Source organism: Hyperolius riggenbachi, chromosome 11 (genome assembly GCF_040937935.1).
Source record: "Hyperolius riggenbachi isolate aHypRig1 chromosome 11, aHypRig1.pri, whole genome shotgun sequence".
Lineage (NCBI taxonomy): Eukaryota > Metazoa > Chordata > Amphibia > Anura > Hyperoliidae > Hyperolius > Hyperolius riggenbachi.
Genome location: NC_090656.1, coordinates 250,110,532 through 250,128,625, shown reverse-complemented (window position 1 = coordinate 250,128,625; position 18,094 = coordinate 250,110,532). Strand labels below are relative to the sequence as shown.

The 18,094-nt window shown below is 48.1% G+C and overlaps 1 protein-coding gene across 2 annotated transcripts in view; it reads right to left on the bottom strand.

Annotated features, from left to right (window-relative positions):
- Window positions 1-17,634, bottom strand: part of PRR5L (proline rich 5 like) — a 101,715-nt gene extending 84,081 nt beyond the window's left edge. The window contains exon 1 of one of the 2 annotated variants that reach the window (XM_068259503.1): window positions 17,487-17,634. The gene's annotated coding sequence lies outside the window, so the exon portion shown is untranslated. The remainder of the gene's footprint in view (window positions 1-17,486) is intronic. The other variant, XM_068259502.1, reaches the window with a different exon arrangement.
- Window positions 17,635-18,094: the final 460 nt, after the last annotated feature.

Below are 18,094 nucleotides of genomic sequence, written 5' to 3'. Positions count from 1 at the left end.
TATGTATTTTCTTTTACCCAATACCAGTTGCCTGGCTGTGCTGTGCTGATCTTTCTGGTCAGTAAGGTTTATATCACACACCTGAAACAAGCATGGGGCTAATCTTGTCAGATTTGTCAGAGCACCTGAACTGCATGCTTGTTCGGGGTCTATGGCTCAACGTAATAGAGGATAGAGGATCAGCAGGACAGCCAGGCAATCTGCAATATTTAAAAGATAATAAACAGGTCAGCCTCCATATTCCTCTCTCCCTTAAACTAACTAAAGACCGCGTCATGCCAATTGGCGTGACCACGGCGGCAGCCCCAGGACCGCCTAACGCCAATTGGCGTCAAGTCCTGGGGCCAGCTACTGCAGAAGATCGCTCACAGGCTCCACCTTCAGTCTCCCAGCGGCAACCGCTGTCTAATTACCTCGTACAGTGCTGCGATCTAAGGCAGCGCTGTGCTTGGGACAGCCGTATGACACCTCTGCCCCCTCTGTTTCTATGGAAGTGATCCGTTGTCATAGGCTAAGCCTATGACAGCCGATCACGCTGATTGGCTGCTAGGGGGGGGGGGTGTATAAAATAAAAAAAAAATGTAAAAAATATTAAAATAAATAAATGTTTATTAAAAAAATAAATAAACATGGGGAGCGATCAGACCCCACCAACAGAGAACTCTGTCGGTGGGGAGAAAAGGGGGGGGGGGAATCACTCATGTGCTGTGTTGTGCGGTCCTGCAGCTTGGCCTAAGCCGCAGTGGCCTATTTCTCAAAACATGGCCTGGTCTTTAGAGGGGTTTAACACTGCGGTCCTCAAGTGGTTAAGCTAGACGTCTTTGCGTTGCAGGCACACACACAGCCATCGCGCTGAGCTCTTCAGAAGTGAAACAGGTCTTTGCAGGAACTTGTGGCCGAAGAAGAAAACACCTTCGCTAATTCTGCATCAGGCAATAACAAAACTGAGGTTTGGGGTTTTATTAGTCATAAACATCCTAACCTGACATTTGCAAAGGGGAAATCCGATAAAGGCCGGAGTGATGAGACTGACTCAGCCGCGGAAACTGACACGAGCTCTCAGAGCGACGCAAGATGTGCATCTGTAACAGGTGGCCGATGAGACACTAAAAATATGGCTGCTCACACTGAATCCGGGGCGCTGTTACCAGTGAGTTTGGATGTCTCTTGATATGGACGCCTTACACCCAGAATAAGAAAAAGAGTAAAAGGGGTTTAACCAGTTCACGTTTCACAGTTTTTACCCCTTTTTAAAGGGGAACTCCAGCCTAAACAAACATGCTGTCATTAAGTTACATTAGTTATGTTGATTAGAATAGATAGGTAATGTAATTTTTTACCCACCCTGTTTTAAAAGAACAGGCAAATGTTAGTGATTCATGGGGGCACACTGAGACCTGGGTTCAAATCCTGGCAAAGGTATATATGCTGTTTTGAAAAACTGCAATTCCCTACAAGAGGATGAGAGAGAGAGGATGAGAGAGAGAGGATGAGAGAGAGAGGATGAGAGAGAGAGGATGAGAGAGAGAGGATGAGAGAGAGAGGATGAGAGATTTAAAAAAAAAAAATTGGCGGAATTCCGCGGAACAGCTCCGGAATGAAACGGAAACGGAATTTCGGATCGGCGGGATGCGGAATTACCGCGGAACGGCAAATTGCAATTCCGAGCATGCCTAGTGTTGTATACTGTAGTGACGTTTGAGGAGTCTGGGAAGGGAGAGAAAAAGCTTTCTATTCTCTATACAATTGTTCTAATGACTGCATCTGCTCAGCCACTGATAAGGAATCATAAAGTTTTGTAGACAAATATTTGTAGACAGTCCCTATTCAGTGTGCAGCAGGGTCTTGTGTACAGCGCCCAGCCCCCAACCTCTACCCCTTCCCAAGTGCTCTGTATTGTAGTAATGCTGGAGGAGTCTGCAGAGCCAGTTCTGCTCCATCAGAGGTGGACAGAGTGAGTGTAACAAGCTGAGGCTGGGAGCACTCATCTGTCGCTTTTCTGATTGAATGATTCCTTCCAGCTCTGACAAGATCTTGTCAGAACTGAAATATGTCAGTTACTGTCAGTTATATATCAGTTATAACTTAAACAACTGATGTGCAAGGTAATGTTCATGTTTTCCTATGGCTCAAGTGGGTGATATTACAGTGTAACTGTGTGCTGACCAGGAAGCTGTTATAGTGTAACAACCATTTTCAAAATGGATGATGTAGAATTCCATTGATCACAGTGGACTAACAGGACACAGGAGAAGAGAAAGAGATTGAGGAGTAGACTACACAGGAAGTAAGTATGACCTGTGTGTGGTTATTGTGACTTTTCATTTTCAGCTCAGGTTCGCTTTAAGGCTCATTAGCTCTTTACAGCTCAGTCCTCTCGATGCTCCGTAGGTCATCATATCTTCTACCCCTCATAATCTACATGACCCCCCTGACCCCAACGCTGCTGAATAGGACACATAATTGCCAATCTTATAAGGTGGCCATACACTTGTTAGATTAGCAGCAGATAGATCTGCAGATAGATTTCTGATCTATCTGATGTGTTAAGGAACATTTTTTACTAGGAACAGATTTCCAATAGATTTTAGTATGAAATCTATTGAAAAATCGATCTGATGGCATTTGTTTGCCATCAGATTTCCATTAGGCCCAATGCGAAACGATAAGCCATCTCAACAGATCGACCTAGATTTTCCAGCATGTCAGATCGATTGAAATCGATTGACATTGATCAAAATCGGCCGCAAATCGATCAATCGGTCAATCAATTTGCAATCGATCCATCTCGATCGATCGGCCGCTAATCGGTTTAGTGTTTGAGCCCCTTAAAAGTGAGTGTTTCAGCCAGCAGTGAATGCATTCTGGTACCTGAAGGTCAGAGCCATTGTTCTTGATAATTAGAGATGGCAGAGCTGAGGTCACTGTGCCATCCTATGCTGGGTATATCCTCTCTTTTTATAGTACCCGACATGCATACCTCCCAACTTTTTGAGATGAGAAAGAGGGACACTTAAGCCATGCCCCTGCCACACCCCTGATCACGCCCCATCGCAACCCTAGTCATGCATACCATAAAGATTTCATAAGAAAAATATGTTGTTTTATAATTCAAACCACACTGGTCCTTTCTATCCTGGATCATTTTCCTTCATATTAACATTTTAAAAAATCTATATATTTACATAGAAAGAGGGACAGAGGGGCAGGTCCTGAGTCCTGAAAGAGGGACAAATGAGGATGAAAGAGGGACAGAGGGGCAGGGCTCCCAAAGAGGGACTGTCCCTCAGAAAGAGGGACAGTTGGGAGCAATGCCGACATGTCACATATTTATGTAACGCATCTGCCCCCGTATACATGACCTGCGCTGTCCTTTGGGGGAGAGCATAAGGCTGGGAGAGAGCGCATAAGGCTTGCAGTTATGTCTCCGGGCAAAACAAGATTTAAACAATTTCCACCACCACCAATTGCCAGAGTTTTTGAGGCATGCTGAAGAAAGGGAATGTCTGCTCTGAGATGAGACTGTCACCTGAAGTGATCACAAGTGACTGTTTTGCCTTTCAGATATTTAAACTGTGAACGGCGCTGTGCAAGGAAATGTTTCATAAAGGTCCCCTCAAGTTAGAGGGAGGCTGCCATATTAATTTCCTTTTAAACAATACCAGTTGCCTGGCAGCCCTGCTGACAAGCATGCAGCAAATGCAGTCACACTTCAGTCAGAAACACCTGATCTGCTGCATGCTTGTTCAGGGGCTATGGCTAATAGTATTAGGCCACATACACACATCAGACTATAGTCTTTGGAAAATGAAAGATCACAGACCAATGTTACCCCCTTCCATGTAGTATGAGAGCCACACCTACACAGTCTATTCTATGGAGCTGATCTCCCCCTCAGACAGAAATCTTACCCCCTTCCATGTAGTATGAGAGCCATACTCTACACAGTCTATTCTATGGAGCTGCACTCCCCATCAGACAGAAATCTTACCCCCCTCCATGTAGTGTGAGAGCCATACCTACACAGTCTATTCTATGGAGCTGCACTCCCCATCAGACAGAAATCTTACCCCCTTCCATGTAGTATGAGAGCCACACCTACACAGTCTATTCTATGGCGCTGCACTCCCCATCAGACAGAAATCTTACCCCCTTCCATGTAGTATGAGAGCCATACTCTACACAGTCTATTCTATGGAGCTGCACTCCCCATCAGACAGAAATCTTACCCCCTTCCATGTAGTATGAGAGCCATACTCTACACAGTCTATTCTATGGAGCTGCACTCCCCATCAGACAGAAATCTTACCCCCTTCCATGTAGTATGAGAGCCACACCTACACAGTCTATTCTATGGAGCTGCACTCCCCATCAGACAGAAATCTTACCCCCTTCCATGTAGTATGAGAGCCATACTCTACACAGTCTATTCTATGGAGCTGCACTCCCCATCAGACAGAAATCTTTGCAAGATGCTGCACACACAGATGCTGTACACGTGCAACAGATCAGTATCTGCAAAAGATCCGTTCCTGCCAAGGATCCGTTCCTGCAAATTGCATTCATAGTCTATGAGATCTGCAGATCATCATACACACCTTGTTTAACGGACATTCATCTGCAGATCAGACAATCATCGCAGATCTGAAAATCCATCCTGGTGGATCTGATCTGCAGATGAATGTCAGTTAAACAAGGTGTGTATGATGATCTGCAGATCTAATAGACTATGAATGCATTTTGCAGGAACGGATCTTTTGCAGATACTGATCTTTTGTGTCTGTACAGCATCTGTGTGTGCAGCATCTTGCAAAGATTTCTGTCTGATGGGGAGTTCAGCTCCATAGAATAGACTGTGTAGAGTATGGCTCTCATACTACATGGAAGGGGGTAAGATTTCTGTCTGATGGGGAGTGCAGCTCCATAGAATAGACTGTGTAGAGTATGGCTCTCATACTACATGGAAGGGGGTAAGATTTCTGTCTGATGGGGAGTGCCGCTCCATAGAATAGACTGTGTAGGTGTGGCTCTCATACTACATGGAAGGGGGTAAGATTTCTATCTGATGGGGAGTGCAGCTCCATAGAATAGCCTGTGTAGGTGTGGCTCTCATACTACATGGAAGGGGGTAAGATTTCTGTCTGATGGGGAGTGCAGCTCCATAGAATAGACTGTGTAGGTGTGGCTCTCATACTACATGGAAGGGGGTAAGATTTCTGTCTGATGGGGAGTGCAGCTCCATAGAATAGCCTGTGTAGGTGTGGCTCTCATACTACATGGAAGGGGGTAAGATTTCTGTCTGATGGGGAGTGCAGCTCCATAGAATAGACTGTGTAGGTATGGCTCTCATACTACATGGAAGGGGGTAAAATTGGTCTGTGGTCTTTCATTTTCCAAAAACTATAGTCTGATGTGTGTATGAGCCTTTAGAGGCAGAGGATTAGCAGGACTGCCAGGCAATCTGCATTGTTTAAAAGAAAATATGGCAGCCTTCATATCGCTTTCAATTCAGGTGTGCTTTAAAGGACACCTGAACTAAGACGGATATGGAGGCTTCCATATTTATTCCCTTTTAACTAGTACCAGTTGCCTGGCTGCCCTGCTGATCCTCTGCCTCTAATACTTTTAGCCATAGCCCCTGAACAAGCATGCAGCAGGTCAGGGGTTTCTGACATAATTGTCAGAACTGACAAGATTAGCTGCATGTTTGTTTCTGGTGTGATTCAGACACTACTGCAGCCAAATAGACCAGCAGGGCTGCCAGGCAACTGGTATTGTTTAACAGGAAATGAATATGGCAGCCTCCATATTCTTCTCACTTCAGGTGTCCTTTAAAGGGACCCTGAGCAGTGATCTAAAAAGGGTGAATTAACTTACCTGGGGCTTCCTCCAGCCGCTCGTAGTCCACGACATCCCTCGGGGACCTCCAAGCTCCCTCCGTTGTTCCCCCAGCGGCTCCATTAGAGCAGAAACTTCAGCCGAAGTCGTGCACAACTGCGCATGCGTGGCCCGTCACACTCGCATGCCCGTCGGGCGTGAGCGTTCTGCGCCGCGCACGGTTCTTGAAAAAATAACCCGCACGGGTCTCTTTCAGGCAGTTCTGAAAGCAAAAGGGGGTCACACCCAGTACAAGCAAGGTGTACTCCAAGGGCTGGAACCCGCTAGAGCAATTTTTTGAGTGTTTAGGGAGCGATTCAAAATGCTAGCGATTTCTCTAAACGCTCAGCTAATGTTAATGGATGGGCCAAATCGTTCATGAATCTCTATAGAGAGCAATTTTGCTAGCGTTTTTAAATTACTGCACACTGTAAAAAAATTAAAATCAATTGAAAGGACCAATCAGAACTAAAAGCGCAAATTGCTATCACAATCGCTGGCTAAAAGCTTACACTTTTTAAAATCCATCCCAAAATCGTCAGAAAACGCTCATTAAAAACGCAAGCGATTCCGATTAGCGATAGCGCTTTGTAGTGGGTTCTGGGCCTAATATAATGAGTGTCTTTGGGCTGCATGAGGGCTGTGGGGTGACATTGATTGATGACTCCCCAATTCCACCTAAATCTGATTGAAAATTGACCAGAACACCGTCCCCGCTCTCTCCACGCTATTCGGCGCAGTCATCCATCACTCGTCGCTCCCTCCCGCCTGCGCTTGATTGATAAGCAGAACAGACCGTCACACGGCGAGGGTAATTTCGGTATCTGCGTGGCGGCTGTCATTTTTCCTGTTGGCTGTCATTTTTCCTGTTGCATGCCTTTCTAACAGGTACTGCCTGTGTTTACTGCCTTCATAGAACTCTTTTGTGGATGAGTAACTTCTGGAAGCTGAGAAAGGGGAACTACTGAGGAGATAAACAAGTGATAATTACTGCTACTGGTAATCCATTACTGCCCCAGCCTCTGTATGTGTCAGGAATGAGTTCCCTTCCCCTGTCTACAGTAAACACGGCTATCCTGCCGTACCTCTGCGCTGGAATGTGGTGGCTGCAGCCGCAATGGATTTCATTATTATTAACCGCTAGTGGCATGTTAATACTTAAAGGACAACTGAGGTGACATGTGACATGATGAGATAGGGCCAAAAGTGCATACATTTTAGCTCTGTGATACTTCAATGAATGTGTCATTGAGCAGAGACAATGAAAACGTAAAAACCTAAAAAGTAAGGTATATTTAGCCCTCTTTTTCACAGGCAGTTGAACTGTGTGCTCAGCAAGCAGTTACCAGGCAGCACTGAGCAGTTACCAGGCAGCACTGAGCAGTTACCAGGCAGCACTGAGCAGTTACCAGGCAGCACTGAGCAGTTACCAGGCAGCAGCGAGCAGTTACCAGGCAGCAGCGAGCAGTTACCCTGCAGCAACGAGCAGTTACCAGGCAGCAGCGAGCAGTTACCAGGCAGCAGCGAGCAGTTACCAGGCAGCAGCGAGCAGTTATCATGCAGCAGCGAGCAGTTACCAGGCAGCTGCGAGCAGTTACCAGGCAGCTGCGAGCAGTTACCAGGCAGCAGCGAGCAGTTACCAGGCAGCAGCGAGCAGTTACCAGGCAGCAGCGAGCAGTTACCCTGCAGCAGCGAGCAGTTACCAGGCAGCAGCAAGCAGTTACCAGGCAGCAGCCAGCAGTTACCAGGCAGCAGCGAGCAGTTACCAGGCAGCAGCGAGCAGTTACCAGGCAGCAGCGAGCAGTTACCAGGCAGCAGCGAGCAGTTACCAGGCAGCAGCGAGCAGTTACCAGGCAGCAGCGAGCAGTTACCATGCAGCAGCGAGCAGTTACCAGGCAGCAGCGAGCAGTTACCAGGCAGCAGCGAGCAGTTACCAGGCAGCAGCGAGCAGTTACCAGGCAGCAGCGAGCAGTTACCAGGCAGCAGCGAGCAGTTACCAGGCAGCAGCCAGCAGTTACCAGGCAGCAGCCAGCAGTTACCAGGCAGCAGCCAGCAGTTACCAGGCAGCAGCCAGCAGTTACCAGGCAGCAGCCAGCAGTTACCAGGCAGCAGCGAGCAGTTACCAGGCAGCAGCGAGCAGTTACCAGGCAGCAGCGAGCAGTTACCAGGCAGCAGCGAGCAGTTACCAGGCAGCAGCGAGCAGTTACCAGGCAGCAGCGAGCAGTTACCAGGCAGCAGCTAGCAGTTACCAGGCAGCAGCTAGCAGTTACCAGGCAGCAGCGAGCAGTTACCAGGCAGCAGCGAGCAGTTACCAGGCAGCAGCGAGCAGTTACCAGGCAGCAGCGAGCAGTTACCAGGCAGCAGCGAGCAGTTACCAGGCAGCAGCGAGCAGTTACCAGGCAGCAGCGAGCAGTTACCAGGCAGCAGCGAGCAGTTACCAGGCAGCAGCGAGCAGTTACCAGGCAGCAGCAAGCAGTTACCAGGCAGCAGCAAGCAGTTACCAGGCAGCAGCAAGCAGTTACCAGGCAGCAGCAAGCAGTTACCAGGCAGCAGCAAGCAGTTACCAGGCAGCAGCAAGCAGTTACCAGGCAGCAGCAAGCAGTTACCAGGCAGCAGCAAGCAGTTACCGGGCAGCAGCAAGCAGTTACCGGGCAGCAGCGAGCAGTTACCGGGCAGCAGCGAGCAGTTACCAGGCAGCAGCAAGCAGTTACCAGGCAGCAGCGAGCAGTTACCAGGCAGCAGCGAGCAGTTACCAGGCAGCAGTCAGCAGTTACCAGGCAGCAGTCAGCAGTTACCAGGCAGCGACAAGCAGTTACCAGGCAGCAGTGAGCAGTTACCAGGCAGCAGCAAGCAGTTACCAGGCAGCAAAGAGCAGTTGTGAGAGTTTTAGAGGCATTTCACTGCGTATCAACTGTCCGTGGAAAAGAGACCTAAATATAACTGTGAAATACCTAAAAAGTCCTATTTAGGAGAAGTAAGATAGATGCAGTGGTTCATCTCATCAGTTTTATTTTCACCTTGTGTTTCCTTTGAGGCTTGCATGCAGATGTAATGCAAATTGTAGGCAGTCAAAATTGTCAGTAGGTGCATTTGATTGGTCTATTTCTGAGCTGCCCACCGTATGGGGGTACATGCTGGGGGCAGTAAGTTCAAAGGAAACCTGAAGTGAGCGGGATATGGAGGCGGCCATATTTATTTTCCTTTTAAACAATACCAGTTTTCTGGCATCCTGCTGATCTCTGTGGCTGCAGTCGTGTTTTAATCACACACCTGAAGCAAGCATGCACCTAATCCAGTGACACTGCAGCAGAGCACCTCATCTGCTGCATGCTTGTTCAGGGACTACGGCTAAAAACATTTGAGGCAGAGGATCAGCAGGACAGCCGGGAAATCTGCATGGTTTAAAGGATACCGGAAGTGAACTGTAAATGAAAAACGGACGCTGTATTAGTGTGTGGGGGTGCAGAACCTTACCACACCCCCCGTGTGCCAGTGCCCCCTCCCGTGCGCCAGCGACCCTTCCGTGCGCCCCCCCCCCCCCGCCTCCCGTGTGCCAGTGCCCCCTCCCGTGTGCCAGCGCCCCTTCCATTTCTCTCTAAAAGCCTCTGTTTGGTCCCTTAAAGGACATCCGAGGTGAAATTAAATTGATGAGAATAACAATTGTATCTATTCTCCTTCTCCTAAAGATGCCTTTTTTTAGATATCCCCAAAGTTTTATTTTATATTAAAATCCAGTTTTTATGTTTTTACTGTTTTATTGACTCTGCTCAATGACACCTTCATTAAAGTATGCCAGAGGCCCAGAGCTCAAATCTATGAATTACTGATCCTTTTTTATCTCTTTTCTGCTCGCTGAGAAGCCGTTTACTAACAGGAAGGTGTTTTATGGCTGCACTTTCTTATCAATGAGTGTTATGGCCCATACTCACGGGCTACAATTGTCGCCGCAACACACGGTGCGCGCGTTGCGGTGACAGGTCGCTCGTGAGTATGAGGCGCAACACGGGCGCGCACCCCGAACCGTCGCTGCTGTAGCCAGGTGATTGGTGCGGTCAATCGCCTGGCGACAGTTGCCGCCGCAACTTCGCCGCAACTGTCGCTAGTCCGCGTGAGTATGCGGACTAGCGACAGCAACCTCTGTCCACAACACGGAGCTTCCGGCGGCGGGGGAGGCACGTCGCGCAGCTGATCCCTCTTCCGCGTGTGTACGCGGAGGGACCTGGCGACGAGCTGTCGCCGGCCTGTCGCACACACGCTCCCGTGTGCTAGCGACAGGCCACAAATGTAGCCCGTGAGTATGGGCCATTATGCTATATCTGACCCGGTCCCGACCCAGACAGAAACTGTCACTCGCACACCTGATTTTTATCTCTTTTAGGCAGAGTAAGAAAAAAAAACACAGCATAGTTATTTGTGTGCTAGACAATGTATATACACATGTCTATCTGCTCATGTCACATGCCACCTCGGTTGTCCTTTAAGTCGGCACCCCTTGACCTGGACATACATGGCTGCTATTGCGCGGTATGTGTAGGGGGCCACCTGTACTGGTTGCGATATATATGTTCATTTTGTACATTCCCCCTGATGTGAGCAGGCTGTGAGTCTTGCAGTTGTACACACTCACCATAAAGCGCCAAAACCTGCAAACACTGACCTATTTTTTTGATCAAGAATGTAGTTTGCACTCTAGTGACTTCGTTTACACACAGCTAAAATAAACCTCCTTCCTGTGTCAACCATTCGCACAGCTGTGACAGTAGCTAGGAATGACCGAGAGCCGGTACAGTAGCAGAATCTGCACACGATTGCCTGGATCGTCTATCTCGTCCATGGCCAATATTTAACCGCTATTCCCTATTCTGGGATACCTTATCTCCTGTCTCCTGTGCAGCTGCAACAGCCACACAACACAGGACAACTGAAGCGAGAAGTATATGGACACTGCCATATTTATTTCCTTTTAAACAATGCCAGTTGCCTTCCTGGCAGTCCTGCTAATCCATTTAGCTGCAGTAGTGTCTGAATCGCTCTTTCTTTCAAGTTTGCCTCAGGCGGCAAAAAGTCTAGGGCCGGCCCTGATCACACCAGAAACAAGCATGCAGCTAATCTTGTCAGATCTGACAATAATGTCAGAAACACCTGATCTGCTGCATGCTTGTTCAGGGGCTATGGTTAATAGTATTAGAGGCAGAGGATCAGCGGGACAGCCAGGCAACTGGTATTGTTTAACAGGAAATAAATATGCCAGCCTTCATATCCCTCTTACTTCAGTTCATAACAGCAGCTCAAGCTGCTGCTGAAATGCAGGCCATGTGCAAAATGTTGCTTGAAAAAAATAAGTTTGTCTAGCTGGCCTTGTGGTTCAAACAGCCCAGAAGCATGGCATAGAATAATTAGTAACTCTGCAACCTCATGGCTTTCCTGTCTAGGAATTGGGGAATGGATATTAGATTGTGAGCTCCTCTGAGGACAGTCAGTGACATGACTATGTACTCTGTAATGTGCTGCAGGAGATGTCAGTGCTATATAAATACATAATAATAATATGGTAGGACATTAGACTATGACTATGGTAGGATTAGATTGTGAGCTCCTCTGAGGACAGTCAGTGACATGACTATGTACTCTGTAATGTGCTGCAGGAGATGTCAGTGCTATATAAATACATAATAATAATATGGTAGGACATTAGACTATGACTATGGTAGGATTAGAGTGTGAGCTCCTCTGAGGACAGTCAGTGACATGACTATGTACTCTGTAATGTGCTGCAGGAGATGTCAGTGCTATATAAATACATAATAATAATATGGTAGGACATTAGGCTATGACTATGGTAGGATTAGATTGTGAGATCCTCTGAGAACAGTCAGTGACATGACTATGTACTCTGTACAGTGCTGCAGAAGATGTCAGTACTATATAAATATATAATAATATGGGAGGACATCACACTATGACTACGGTAGGATTAGAGTGTGAGCTCCTCTGAGGACAGTCAGTGACATGACTATGTACTCTGTAATGTGCTGCAGAAGATGTCAGTGCTATATAAATACATAATAATATGGTAGGACATTAGACTATGACTATGGTAGGATTAGAGTGTGAGCTCCTCTGAGGACAGTCAGTGACATGACTATGTACTCTGTAAAGTGCTGCAGAAGATGTCAGTGCTATATAATACATAATAATAATATAATAGGACATTAGACTGACTATGGTAGGATTAGAGTGTGAGCTCCTCTGAGGACAGTCAGTGACATGACTATGTACTCTGTAATGTGCTGCAGGAGATGTCAGTGCTATATAAATACATAATAATATGGTAGGACATTACACTATGACTATGGTAGGATTAGAGTGTAAGCTCCTCTGAGGACAGTCAGTGACATGACTATGTACTCTGTAATGTGCTGCAGAAGATGTCAGTGCTATATAAATACATAATAATATGGTAGGACATTAGACTATGACTATGGTAGGATTAGAGTGTGAGCTCCTCTGAGGACAGTCAGTGACATGACTATGTACTCTGTAAAGTGCTGCAGAAGATGTCAGTGCTATATAATACATAATAATAATATAATAGGACATTAGACTGACTATGGTAGGATTAGAGTGTGAGCTCCTCTGAGGACAGTCAGTGACATGACTATGTACTCTGTAAAGTGCTGCAGAAGATGTCAGTGCTATATAAATACATAATAATAATATGGTAGGACATTAGACTATGGCTATGGTAGGATTATACTGTGAGCTCCTCTGAGGACAGTCAGTGACATGACTATGTACTCTGTAATGTGCTGCAGGAGATGTCAGTGCTATATAAATACATAATAATAATAATATGGTAGGACATTAGACTATGACTATGGTAGGATTAGAGTGTGAGCTCCTCTGAGGACAGTCAGTGACATGACTATGTACTCTGTAATGTGCTGCAGAAGATGTCACTGCTATGTAAATACATAATAATAATATGGTAGGACATTAGACTATGACTATGGTAGGATTAGAGTGTGAGCTCCTCTGAGGACAGTCAGTGACAGGACTATGTACTCTGTACAGTGCTGCAGAAGATGTCAGTGCTATATAAATACATAATAATAATATGGTACGACATTGGACTATGACTATGGTAGGATTAGAGTGTGAGCTCCTCTGACGACAGTCAGTGACATGACTATGTACTCTGTAAAGTGCAGCAGAAGATGTCAGTGCTATATAAATACATAATAATAATATGGTAGGACATTACACTATGACTATGGTGGGATTAGAGTGTGAGCTCCTCTGAGGATAGTCAGTGACATGACTATGTACTCTGTAATGTGCTGCTGGCTTGATTCAAAGTTTCATATAATTAGCATTATATTAGCCTGTCAGCTGGAATTAATATGGAACATTTCTACTGGACACTGAAGTTGCTCCCAGACTTATGACATTAGTCCCACATCCAGCCCAGCATCTGCCAACAGCCACCATGGAGCAATGTCTGTAGTAACAACGCAGTGATGGTGGGCGGGGCTTATGATGGGCAACATTTCAGCTAATAAATCTGGGTCAAAGTAACAGTGACACATAGTTCCTAATGCTGATGCCTAACCCTAAGACCTCCCTCTATTCATGCCTAACCCTGAGACCTCCCTCTACCGATGCCTAACCCTGAGACCTCCCTCTGCCGATGCCTAACCCTAAGACTTCCCTCTACCGATGCCTAACCCTAAGACCTCCCTCTACCGGTGCCTAACCCTAAGACCTCCCTCTACCGGTGCCTAACCCTAAGACCTCCCTCTACCGATGCCTAACCCTGAGACCTCCCTCTGCCGATGCCTAACCCTGAGACCTTCCTCTACCGATGCCTAACCCTGAGACCTCCCTCTGCCGATGCCTAACCCTGAGACCTTCCTCTACCGATGCCTAACCCTGAGACCTCCCTCTATTCATGCCTAACCCTGAGACCTCCCTCTACCGATGCCTAACCCTGAGACCTCCCTCTACCGATGCCTAACCCTAAGACCTCCCTCTACTGATGCCTAACCCTAAGGCCTCCCTCTACCGATGCCTAACCCTGAGACCTCCCTCTACCGATGCCTAACCCTGAGACCTCCCTCTGCCGATGCCTAACCCTGAGACCTTCCTCTACCGATGCCTAACCCTGAGACCTCCCTCTACCGATGCCTAACCCTAAGACCTTCCTCTGCCGATGCCTAACCCTGAGACCTTCCTCTACCGATGCCTAACCCTGAGACCTCCCTCTACCGATGCCTAACCCTGAGACCTCCCTCTACCGATGCCTAACCCTGAGACCTCCCTCTACCGATGCCTAACCCTGAGACCTCCCTCTACCGATGCCTAACCCTGAGACCTCCCTCTGCCGATGCCTAACCCTAAGACCTTCCTCTGCCGATGCCTAACCCTGAGACCTTCCTCTACCGATGCCTAACCCTGAGACCTCCCTCTACCGATGCCTAACCCTGAGACCTCCCTCTACCGATGCCTAACCCTAAGACCTCCCTCTACCGATGCCTAACCCTAAGACTTCCCTCTACTAATGTCTAACCCTAAGACCTTCCTCTACTGATGCCTAACCCTAAGACCTCCCTCTACCGATGCCTAACCCTAAGACCTCCCTCTACTGATGCCTAACCCTAAGACCTCCCTCTACCGATGCCTAACCCTAAGACCTCCCTCTACCGATGCCTAACCCTAAGACCTCCCTCTACCGATGCCTAACCCTGAGACCTCCCTCTACCGATGCCTAACACTATGACCTCCCTCTGCCGATGCCTAACCCTAAGACCTCCCTCTACCAATGCCTAACCCTAAGACCTCCCTCTACTGATGCCTAACCCTGAGACCTCCCTCTACCGATGCCTAACCCTGAGACCTCCCTCTGCCGATGCCTAACCCTGAGACCTCCCTCTGCCGATGCCTAACCCTAAGACCTTCCTCTGCCGATGCCTAACCCTGAGACCTTCCTCTACCGATGCCTAACCCTGAGACCTCCCTCTACCGATGCCTAACCCTAAGACCTCCCTCTACCGATGCCTAACCCTAAGACCTCCCTCTACCGATGCCTAACCCTAAGACCTCCCTCTACCGATGCCTAACCCTGAGACCACCCTCTACCGATGCCTAACCCTGAGACCTCCCTCTACCGATGTCTAACCCTGAGACCTCCCTCTACCGATGCCTAACCCTGAGACCTCCCTCTACCGATGCCTAACCCTACGACTTTCTTCTACCGATGCCTAACCCTAAGGCCTCCCTCTACTGATGCCTAACCCTAAGGCCTCCCTCTACCGATGCCTTACCCTAAGACCACCCTCTACCGATGCCTAACCCTAAGACCTCCCTCTACCGATGCCTAACCCTGAGACCACCCTCTACCGATGCCTAACCCTGAGACCTCCCTCTACCGATGCCTAACCCTGAGACCTCCCTCTACCGATGCCTAACCCTGAGACCTCCCTCTACCGGTGCCTAACCCTGAGACCTCCCTCTACCGGTGCCTAACCCTAAGACCTCCCTATACCAATGCCCAACCCTAAGACCTCCCTCTACCAATGCCCAACCCTAAGACCTCCCTCTACCGATGCCTAATCCTTAAACACCCTCCCCCTCCCCCAGGTTGTGCGTAGCTTTTAACCCCCCTCCTAAACTTACCACTACCAGCCTGCCGCAAAACTGCAATTTGCTGAAAAGAAAGTAAATTTGGGAACTTAAAACTGCCTCAGCAAAACCGCGATTTGCATGAAAGCAAAGGAATTAGTGGCCTGAGGCATGGCAGTCCGCTATGTAATGCGGCAATTTGCATATCGGCATGCATCGGCACTCGCAATTTTATTCTGCACCTCCTTTCACTCAAATTTCTCTGCTTTGTCGCAAATCCCAGTTTTATATTAGGCGCCTATGGCGGTGCCCTTTTTTTCCGCAAGAGCTCCAGCTGCCTTTTTTCCTGTTTCGCATGGCTCGGGCCGTGCATGCGCCGTAGCCTGTAACTGGCCACGACCTGGCCAGCTTTCAGGGGGTCGTCACTGCTGGCCGGAGGGTCTCGGAAGGACAGCGCGGGCGCAGGATGACTGCAGGGGATGCAGCAAGCCCCAGGTAAGTCAAACTGTTTTGTATTTGTTTTTTAGGCTTAAGTAACCCTTTAAGCCCATTTCTGAAGGACGGTTCATTTATATGGGCAGCACGGTGGCGTAGTGGTTAGCTCTCTCGCCTTGCAGCGCTGGGTCCCTGGTTCGAATCCCAGCCAGGGCACTATCTGCAAAGAGTTTGTATGTTCTCTCCGTGTCTGCGTGGGTTTCCTCCGGGCACTCCGGTTTCCTCCCACATTCCAAAAACATACAGATAAGTTAATTGGCTCCCCCTAAAATTGGCCCTAGACTACAGTACTTACACTGCATAATATAGACATATGGCAATGGTAGGGATTAGATTGTGCGCTCCTTTGAGGGACAGTTAGTGACAAGATATATATATATATATATATATACTGTACAGCGCTGCGTAATATGTCGGCGCTATATAAATACTAAATAATAATAATAATAATAATAATAATAATAATAATATGTGCTATATAAGTACACAGTAATAATACAACCTAAATACACAGTAATAACTCAAGTTACCGGCACACACAAACATGGGAAAAGTGTGTACAAACTCCATGCAGATCGTGTCCTAACCCAGAACACCAGAACTGCAGGGTGACATTGCTGACCATCTAGCTGTTATACCCATACATGATTATTTATTAAAGCTCTAAACAGTTACAGAACCATTATTCTGCATTCCGACATAGCTGATATTTACTATATTATTCATGTATTATTATTATTTATACAGCGCCAACATCTTCTGCAGCTCTGTACAGGGTATATTGTCTTGTCACGTAGCTGTCCCTCAGAGGAGCTCACAATCTAATCCCTGCCATAGTCATATGTCCATATCCTGCAGTGTATGTATAGAATAGTAGTCTAGGGACAATTTAGGGGGAAGCCAGTTAATTTATCTATATGTTTTTGAGATGTGGGAAGAAACTGGAGTGCCTGGAGTAACCCCACACAGATATGGGGGGAACATACAAACTCCATGCAGATAGTGCCCTGGCAGCTGGCTGGGATTTGAACCAGGGACCGAGCGCTGCAGGGTGAAAGCACTAACCACTACTACACCACCGTGCTTTCCACAGGTGAGTATATGAGGTCTGGTAGAGAAGCTGACAATCTAATGCTCCCCACCACAGTCAGATATCATTATATCATCATATTATATTCATCATATTACAGAATATGTTGGTGCTTTTTAAATAAATAAATAATAATAGTGATAGCCTAGGAGGAATTCTGGGGGAAGACAATGAACTTATTAGCATGCTTTTGGGATGAACCACTACAGGAACATTAGGGGAACCTGTAAACTCTCCGCGGAGTATCCCAGCCAGGAATTGAGCCCGAGACAGAGCGCTGCAAGGCGAGAGCGCTGACCGCCTCTCTAGCGTGCTGCCCATAGGGTTACATGAATAGCAGAATAGCCCCCCAGGTGAGTACACCAGCTACAATATAGAGAGTCAGGACTTCAGGAGGACTCACCCTCAGATGCAGCCTTGTGGCCCCCCAGCAGCAGGGCTCCCCAGTCACTGAGGGTCTGTAGAGTCCATCAGGCTCCTGGAGGAATGTAGCACTTGTAGGAGAGCCCAGCTCTAGTGTGTGATCTCCAGCAGCAGCCCTGAGACTCGCTTCTCTCCACCCCCTGCCTGAGTATTAACTCCCTCCGCTCTCTCCTCCCTGCCCCACATCTGCTCGCTGTGTCTCAGGAAGTTCTCATGCTCTGACCATCTCACCAGGAGGTGCCTACTGCAGGCTCACCATGCTAAGGGGACATCCTCCTGGGGGCTGCACATCTCTGACCATCTCACCAGGAGGTGCCTACTGCAGGCCAAGCTCACCATGCTGGGGGGACATCCTCCTGGGGGCTGCACTGCTCTGACCTTCTCACCAGGAGGTGCCTACTGCAGGATCACCATGCTGGGGGGACATCCTCCTCCTGGGGGCTGAACTGCTCTGACCATCTCACCAGGAGGTGCCAACTGCAGGCCAAGCTCACCATGCTGGGGGGGGGGGGGGGGGGGGGCATCCTCCTGGGGGCTGCACTGCTCAGACCATCTCACCAGGAGGTGCCAACTGCAGGCCAAGCTCAC